The sequence below is a fragment of the Arvicola amphibius genome, chromosome 15 (assembly GCF_903992535.2).
Source record: "Arvicola amphibius chromosome 15, mArvAmp1.2, whole genome shotgun sequence".
In the NCBI taxonomy this organism is placed as follows: domain Eukaryota; kingdom Metazoa; phylum Chordata; class Mammalia; order Rodentia; family Cricetidae; genus Arvicola; species Arvicola amphibius.
Genome location: NC_052061.1, coordinates 29,304,847 through 29,313,464, shown reverse-complemented (window position 1 = coordinate 29,313,464; position 8,618 = coordinate 29,304,847).

Sequence of the window (8,618 nt, the reverse complement as noted above, 5' to 3'; positions counted from 1 at the left end):
GAGCCTTTCCTACCTAGGTTTATCTAATGATTCACTTTGGTGAGTCACCCAAGCAACAAAGCCCTTTATTTCACATACATGAAGACTGGTGTTTAGGGACATGACAGTGAGTTAGTGGCATATCTTAGTGGCCCAATAAAGCTTTGTTTGTGTACCTTCATTCACCAAACAAACATTATCTGTTTCAGAGGGTAATTTTCACATCTAAGGCAAAGACTGACTAATAAGACAATTTGCAGGGACTTATTACCTACATAAAATGACTGAACACTGATTTAAGTGGAACTAGTATATTAAGACATAATACTAAGGCTTAGCTTAAAATTCAAGATCTATAGACAATGAAATCCCCTTGCCTTGCATCTTCAAAAAGTCTATATTCTGGACTTAATTTATTTTTTGTTTGACTTAGGCTATGGTAAGGAATTTCATTGATTACTCAGGCAATTCTAGTGTTTAGTCAAGGTTGAGAGTAGAAAGCCTAGATATTCAGTTCCATGACAGCAAAATTGGTCAAAATTGGCTTGTTCTATTGTCCTTTGTATAAGTATGAAGGAATACAATGAGGAACTGGTCATCATCTAAGTTTATGAAAAATGTAATGTACTCTACATGTTTTTGTGGGGACAGAAATCTGTTGAAATACCCTATTTGAATAGATTAATGGAAAGCATGATCCAAAGGAAAGAAAATTGTCACCTCTACCCAGGGGAAAAGTAAGAAAGAATGTTCATTTGCAATAGTTATTGCAGCAATATATTAAAAATAAGGCATACACATTTTTTGCCAGAAATGTGTTTAGAACAATAGATTATTCTTCTAGGTAAGTCAAAATTCATGTCAGTAATTCTCAGTGGTATTACCTGGGAATATAGAAAATGTAATTAAATGACTATACCTTTGGAAGACCCACTAAAAACTCTTGACATTGACTTTAAAAGTCCTGTCTGTCCTGTGCTAGGCTCACATTTCAGCAAATGCTCTATAAACACAGGAGGCACTGGTGAGTTTTGCTGCAATCCCATTGCTTTTCTTCTGTCATGACTTAAAAAATTATCCCATTTTTCCCCCTGATAAATAGCATTAATTTACTGGAAAAATGGGTTTTAAAGGTTGGGTTTGTTGAAACAACAATGAGATATTTATGAAACTTTCTTATAACAAATGGGTGAGACCTCCTTTGTAATATATGTGGGCATATAAAAGAGCCATTTAAGTATGTCCCAGGGTTTATTTAGACTGCTCGGAGCACTATGGGGTGGTCCAGACTGGAACATTAAGAAAGAGACCACTGAAACAGCCCACCCACACTCTGGTGAAAATCAGGCCTGTGGTAATTGGAAGCAGCTTGACTACATTCCTCACTCTTTAAGGCTATCCACACACTGGTTCAGCTGGAATGATGCCTGTGGATCTCAGTGGGCAGGGTCACGGAATATACTTCCTGACAGAAGTCTGGTTCCGGACACTGGTGACTTCAGGCACTCCCTTCTCTGGTTGTAGTGGTCAGTTTGCAAGACTTCATCAAGTCCTCTTAAGCGATGAAGCCCCCGCTTCCCACAGTCATTCTGCTCACCATTTTTTTTTTTTTTTTTTTTTTTTTTTTGGTTTTTCGAGACAGGGTTTCTCTGCAGCTTTTTTAGAGCCTGTCCTGGAACTAGCTCTTGTAGACCAGGCTGGTCTCGAACTCACAGAGATCCGCCTGCCTCTGCCTCCCGAGTGCTGGGATTAAAGGCATGCGCCACCACCGCCCGGCTGCTCACCATTTTTCTAACAGAAAACCCGACTGTTGGACTGTGCAGGACCTCGAATATCAAAGAGAATATGTAGATTAGTATCTCTTGTTCCTTTTGCCCCTGAAAGGAGTGAGAGGAGTACTCTTAGGTTACTTAGGGGTAGATTTCTCTTTAGAAATCCAAGTTTCTTATTTCCATAGAAATAACATAAACAGAAAACTACATTTAAGGCAAGAGACATCTATGCTATGAAAATTGTCTAGTTTTCTGTTTATGTCATTGATATTTTCTCTTTCTCTCCTCATGAAGTGGGGAGTCCAGGTTTTGTTCACTTAATCTAGTATTAAATGTCACCTATCACCTCTATAGTTCAGTATCTTCTCTTTTCTAAGGAAATGGGGGAAAAATAGTTAATAGTTGAAAGTCCCTGGCTTATCATCTGATTCTTAAGTTCCGGAAGTTAACAATGTAACAAAATCTCCCAACCTGAAACACAGAAGTTTACATTCCTGATACTTACTCCCTGAAGAACTTGGACAAGTGTAGTGGTTTTAAAGACCAAAGGGTTTAAAATCCCATGTTCTTGCTCCTAGTCCAGTCCTTCTGCTGAGGTTTCCACATCCTCCCCCACCCCCCCACCCCCGTCTACTTCCTTAGTGCCTTTTCTTGAATATGTGAGTTCCAAAGGCCGTCTGAATGTTTTCTAGAAAACGTCTCCACCTGTTAGCACAGCCTTAAATTTCTGGTTCTTACTTTGCGTACTCTCAACACCAGGAAGTCTTTCATTTACATACCTTATTCTAGCAAGTGTTTCCTTGTACTTGTGGCTACTCAGTTCTTAAAAAGTAGCTCCTCTCACCTGTGAAATACACACCAAACCAAAACCAAAACAGCGAAACTAAGCAGAAACCAAATAAAAGTTTGTTGTTTATATTTTGAATACATACTGCAATTATCTCGTGGAAAATTAAAATAATTATCCATACATACTACAATTACACATGCTACAATTATCGGATGGATAATTAAAAATGTGGTTTTTTTTCTGAAAATTCAAATTTACCTATGTGACTTCGGTTAGAGTTTCTGTAGATATTGCTGGTCTGCTTTCTCTTAATCATCTCCCACGTGTTAGTCATCACGCTCAACTATGCCTGTGCTGGCTCCGTGTTTCTGTTCACACACGGAAGATGAGTTCTTGGAATCTTTTGGCACGGGTATTCTACTGCATCAGGGCTTCTAGATTATATTCTGTTGTTAATTTTCTTTGTTATTTCTTTGGTATGAAATCATCATCTGCATAAGAGCAATGGGGAGCAAAGGTCCCCCTTGCCTTCACAGACTGCATTTTGTGCTTACCAGGGGATGAGTGACAAGCACAGGACTCTTGTCAAATCATTTCTTTCTTTCTTTCTTTCTTTCTTTCTTTCTTTCTTTCTTTTTAAATCTTGCTTTCCCCTGTTGTGACTGGTCTGACAATGTTTACCATTTTTAATACGCTGGCCTGAAGATCCGCTGGTGCTGATTCACACGGCCCAGAAGTTGTAACGTAGCCGTATTGTCTCGCTCCTTCTGACACCTGAGTTTAGGCTCAGGTTGGCCACACCTGAGGAATCTTAGTTCCACTTCTCCAACATTCCTCTGAGAAGTTGGACGCCATTAGTATCCTGGTCAGTAATCAGTAATGTATTGTTATCATTAACCAAGAAAGTCTAACTCCTCATGCCTAGATTCAAGACTGGTCCTGTCTGAGGCTGTCTTTTTTTTTTTTTTTTTTTTTTTTTTTTTTTTTTTTTTTTTGTCCAGAGCTGGGGGGCCCTAATCTCTAAATTTCAACGAAATCTCTGTTAGTAGGAGTTCCACAAGGGCAGGCCTCCTGGCTGACTGACCCTACACCATTACCAAGGGTTGAACACTGTCATCTGGGGAAAGGTTTTCCAACACTGGCCTACAGACTCTTTCAGACAGAAACATTTAATGAACTATTTCTGTCCTTCTATTTTAGAGGAGAAACATGGTCCCAAGGAAGAAGTACTTTGTCTAAGTTGCACAGTCTTGTACTGACAGGACCTATGTACCCTACAGTATTTGCATCTTGTCCCAATCTTCTTTGGAAATTTAGAGATAAAAAGGGTATTGTATACACTTGCACTAATGCTCTTCACAGTGGCAACATTTCCCTTTAGACCAGGAAAGAACTGCCAATTCTTTTTTTTTCTTTCAGATTCCCATACAGTTTTAGATTTGCAGTTGGGGTGATAAGGCAAAACACTCAGGCTAGCTCATGCACGGGAGGAAGATTGTCATCTCATAGGTAGGGCACTGATCAGTGTATTTGGCCCCATGGTGATGGCAGTAGGAGGACGCTCACCTAGGTCTTCAGAGAAACAAGTTTACAATTTTCTTTATTTTCATGGTTCCTGGAGAGATGCTATAGTTTCTCTTCCTACTTATAATTGCTTTGCTTATGGCCTTGAATTTATTGAAACCTGGACAATTGCCTATCAGTTTGTGCCTACTCTTTCCTTCAGGTGTCTCCTAGCCTGACTAATTTCAAATGTCTTCTGTTGTGTTTCGTTCAAGTTTCTGGGAAATCTGAGTTTTCCTAACCTGTTTGGATACAGATGACACAAGTTGCAATGATTCATGATTAGTTTATGGTTACTTGTCAGTGTAGCAGGAATGGTTTAAACAACCATAGTGCAGAGGAGGAGTAGATACGGCACTGGGGGCTGGGAGTGTGGCTGTTTGTTTTGGAGGGGCTAGGGTTGGCAGGTACTACAGGAATGACTGATGAGGGACAAGATCGTGTGCCAAGCTGACAGCAGTTGCTGATTCCTCCGTGCTTTGTGTAGAGTGTTGTCCGGGCTGATCTTTCATTTACTGTTTAGACCATAGTCTATCACTATTTGAGGAAACATAAGGGTCAGAAATATACTGATGACTGTGTTCCTTCAAGACCCTATCCTGAATGAACGAGGGGGTAAATAAAGATCACATCCTACATATGTGCTAGTGGAGATAAAGAGGGAAGTTTGCATGGATGCCTTTCATGTCACAAATGGCATCACATTAAGTATCTGCTTATCATTGTCACTTTGTGCCAAGGAAAAGTTGAACGTGAAATCCACTTCTTTCCACACATTAGTAGGTAGCCCTTATCCACAGTCCGAGCAGGCACTGTTCACCGTGTTGCTTCCTGTATGCATTGGTGTAATTTATTTATATTAATGACTAACATTTAGAAAATACTACAGTGAGAACGACTGTCTTAAGAACCAGATGGAGCATGAGTAATCAACGTTTTTGTAGACATTGAACTTAATCATCTTACTGCTGAAGTGTGATTGCATTATTGGGAGACATGAGGTCTTAGCTGAGCTTCCCAAGAAACCTCATGACCATGAGACCCCCAAAGTAGGATATATCAAGTTATGCTGAAAATGCAATGGAATGCTGTATAGCAAGGCTTCCCCCACTGTCCAGTGTTACTAAAATTAGATGTTTAGAAGGATGGAGCTGCTACCACTACTACTTATTTTCATGGAGTCTGTAAGGAATTTAACCAGATTTCAGACCACGATTTGAATAACTTACAGGTTATCAAATGCCATTCCTACTTCCAAAACTGTGCTTTCGTAGTTCGTTATGTATCTAGAAGGAAGGAGTGAGACTTATCTTTGAGCCTTGATAGAAATTTCATTCAAGTTTAGAAAATGTCTTCATTGTTATTGATTTGATATTTGATTTTAGCACTGGACAATGAGTCAATGTATATCATGATCCTTTTATAGCGACCACTGTATGCTTTGCACCTAAAAAGAAGTGGTTATTCCAAATTTAGACCTTACCACACATGCAGAAGTCTGAGATAGAGAATTATGTTTCAACAATTTTTGTAATACTTCTTCTCTCACTTCTCTATGATTTTCACAGACAAGGGATAATTCCTGTGATTTGATTTGAAAGGAGAGACCAGCTTTGCACTGAGTGATGAGATCTGAGCAGCGAATAAAATATTCTTGAATTAATTTGCATAATAGAATTCAATTGGTTACAAAGCTGTGTTTGTTGAAGGAGAGACCAGAGTCCCTGCGCTCACCCACAAGGGAACATTGCCGATACAAAAATAGGATTCCGAGCTCTAGCGGGAACCTTGATAATATTCTTAGCGTAATGATAACCTGTCTTTATCTGTAAATTAGCTAGCTAGAAATAAAAAGAAGGGGTCAGTGTGTCTGATCCCTCCAGCTCTGTGGGGGAGGAGAAGGCTGAAAACCAAATTTGCTTGCTTTTTGCTAAGCGGTTTTGTCTTTCATTCTCTACCCGATAACAATTTCCAGCAGGAGTCCAAATATACTTAAACACCCATATATGTCATTTTCTTTTATGGAGACAAAAGCAGGCACAGCAGGAGTGTTTTATGCTCAGGGCACAGTCACTTATGACGGACTAGCTGCTCTCCAGATAGAGGGGTGAGCCTTCCACTTAGAACTGGCGATTTTGCAAATCCATTTTCCTGTCATGTTATTACTCCTGTGACTTTCTACAACATTTCTTTTTCCCTCTAAGCAACGTGCTCCCATCATAAAATAAAGTCTTCTTATGTGTGTTAGTGGAACCCCAAAGCTTAAGCATCCTGGCCAGCTGCTGGAAAGTACTTTAGTGGAAAGATTGCGCAAGAACTGCCTTTGGGGGTCATTATTAATACTAATTAGAGCATTGATATATTTCCCTAATTATGACCCATGTCAAGGTCTCGCTAGGAATGCAGCCTCCCATTAATTTTTGTGTGAGTTCCGTGCTATGTTTCTACTCTATTCATCAATCCGTTCTTGAGATGCTTCAGGTCATTCTTAGAAAAAATAATCCCAGAATTAGATAAACCAAACTCCCTAAATACAAAATTTAAGGTCTGTCTTTAAAATTTTTGAAATAGAAATTTAAGGATAAAGAAAGAAAGATTAGCCACACTGCATTGTAAGACGTGGTGGTGATAATTTATGGCCTCGGGTCCATTTTTACTACGGCGACTTTTATGAAGTGCTTTCTCTTTTACTTTCCAGTTTGACTAATGCTTTATTATTATTATTATTATCATAGTCTATGTACTCACCTCAGGATCCCCAACCCTAAATTATTCTCATGGTAGGGTAATTTTGAAGATATGGAGGGATCAATCTGTGTTTGGTTTTAGATATTTTCTTAAGGGATGCTGAATCAGGTAAGGGGAGGAATCCACACCTGCCTCTTCTGAAAATCATCATCCTTCAGGGTCCAATCCTTTCTTTCCCTTTGACTGTCTCTGAAACCTTAGAAAAATGACTTCATCTTTGTGTGTTCTAGTTCACATGCATCAGTAATGGAGATGACAGTACAATTGTCATTTGTAAGGTTCTTGTGCTTAGTTAACTCATGAAAAGTCCTTCTCAGTTGAGGCAGATCACATTAACAAGTGCTAATTTGTTTCTCATAGTCTTGTTATTACCATACAGTTGATTCCAGTCAATGTGAACTTATATCTTGCATTCTGATAAGTCCTAGATTATTCTTTTCATTTTTTATCACTTTAAAAACAGAAAGAAAAAAGGAAGAGAAGGTTCACTTATTCAATATAGACATTGAAGGGCTGGGTTCAAATCTTAGTATAGCTATCATCAGAACCCTACAGGAGTACGATTTGTGCTTAATTTGTCTGGACTTCAATGTTCATATTATTTAAAACAGATTATTCATAGTTTGGGAACTATGAATATTAGGATTAACATGTTAATCAATACACCTATTGACTTAATAATTGTGATGCTTTTAGAAAGATGGCTGATGAAAAAATAATTTATTCAATAGATTTTTGTTCTAAAGTGAGTAAAGGACTTAAAATCCACCTTATATAATTTAAGGATTAATCATCAAGGTAACTAATCCATTGTATTTGGTCATATAAATGATTAAAAATCATGAGACCAATTAGTTACTTTTTAAAGATTAGTTTTGCTATTGTTTCCAACTGAGAATTTATAATAGTATCCCTTTATAAAAAGAGTAAGGCCAATTGTTTATTGGTCACATCGAACTCTTACTCATTAGCATGAAACTAGACTTTTTTTTAATAAAGTAGAAAAGTTGTCATGTAGTTTCAGCACTTTGGTGTCAGAAATAATTGTGCTTTACAGCAAAATGGCAGCCCAAAAAAAGGAGGTGCAGAAATATCAACTTTAATTAAACCCTTTCTTTCAAATACACTTCACAGTTTATATGCCAGAATAATTTATCGCCTCGTGAATGAACACTTAATACTTGGCATGGTACAAAACGGGCAGGGACCTTGCAGCATGTGTTCTTTCCTCTTTCTAGAATCTCCACATGGGCAGCAGTAAGTATGAAGTAGAATTGTCTGCTTGAACTCATGCATTGAGCTGTTAGGGATGCCCTCTTTGAGCTTAGTTCTGAGACATGTGTAGTAAATATGACCTCGATTATTAAGAGGCTACCAGCCTGTGAAGGATGCAAAATCTGAATCAGAAGAAACACCTTCCCATAATCTTTCATTAACACCCTAACGATTTACAAGAAGAAGGAAGCCACTGATAGACAATTTCATTCAAGACTTTCATTTCACCAATTGGAAGGCAAAACCTTACAGAGGAGAACTGAAGTGGTTCAAGGACACATTAGTATTGGAACCTTGTTTCTGCAGGTGTTCCCTGGTGTTCTCACTGCTGCTTCCTATTGCCTCACTTTAAGATCTCCTTCCTGCTGACAGAATTTTCTGTGCTTTCCCATGTAGTGCCCTGGGCTTGCTATAAGCAGCATTTGGTGGATTATTAAAAAGATCAGTGTTGGGGCTGCGGACATGGTTCACTGGTTAGGAGCACTTGCCAT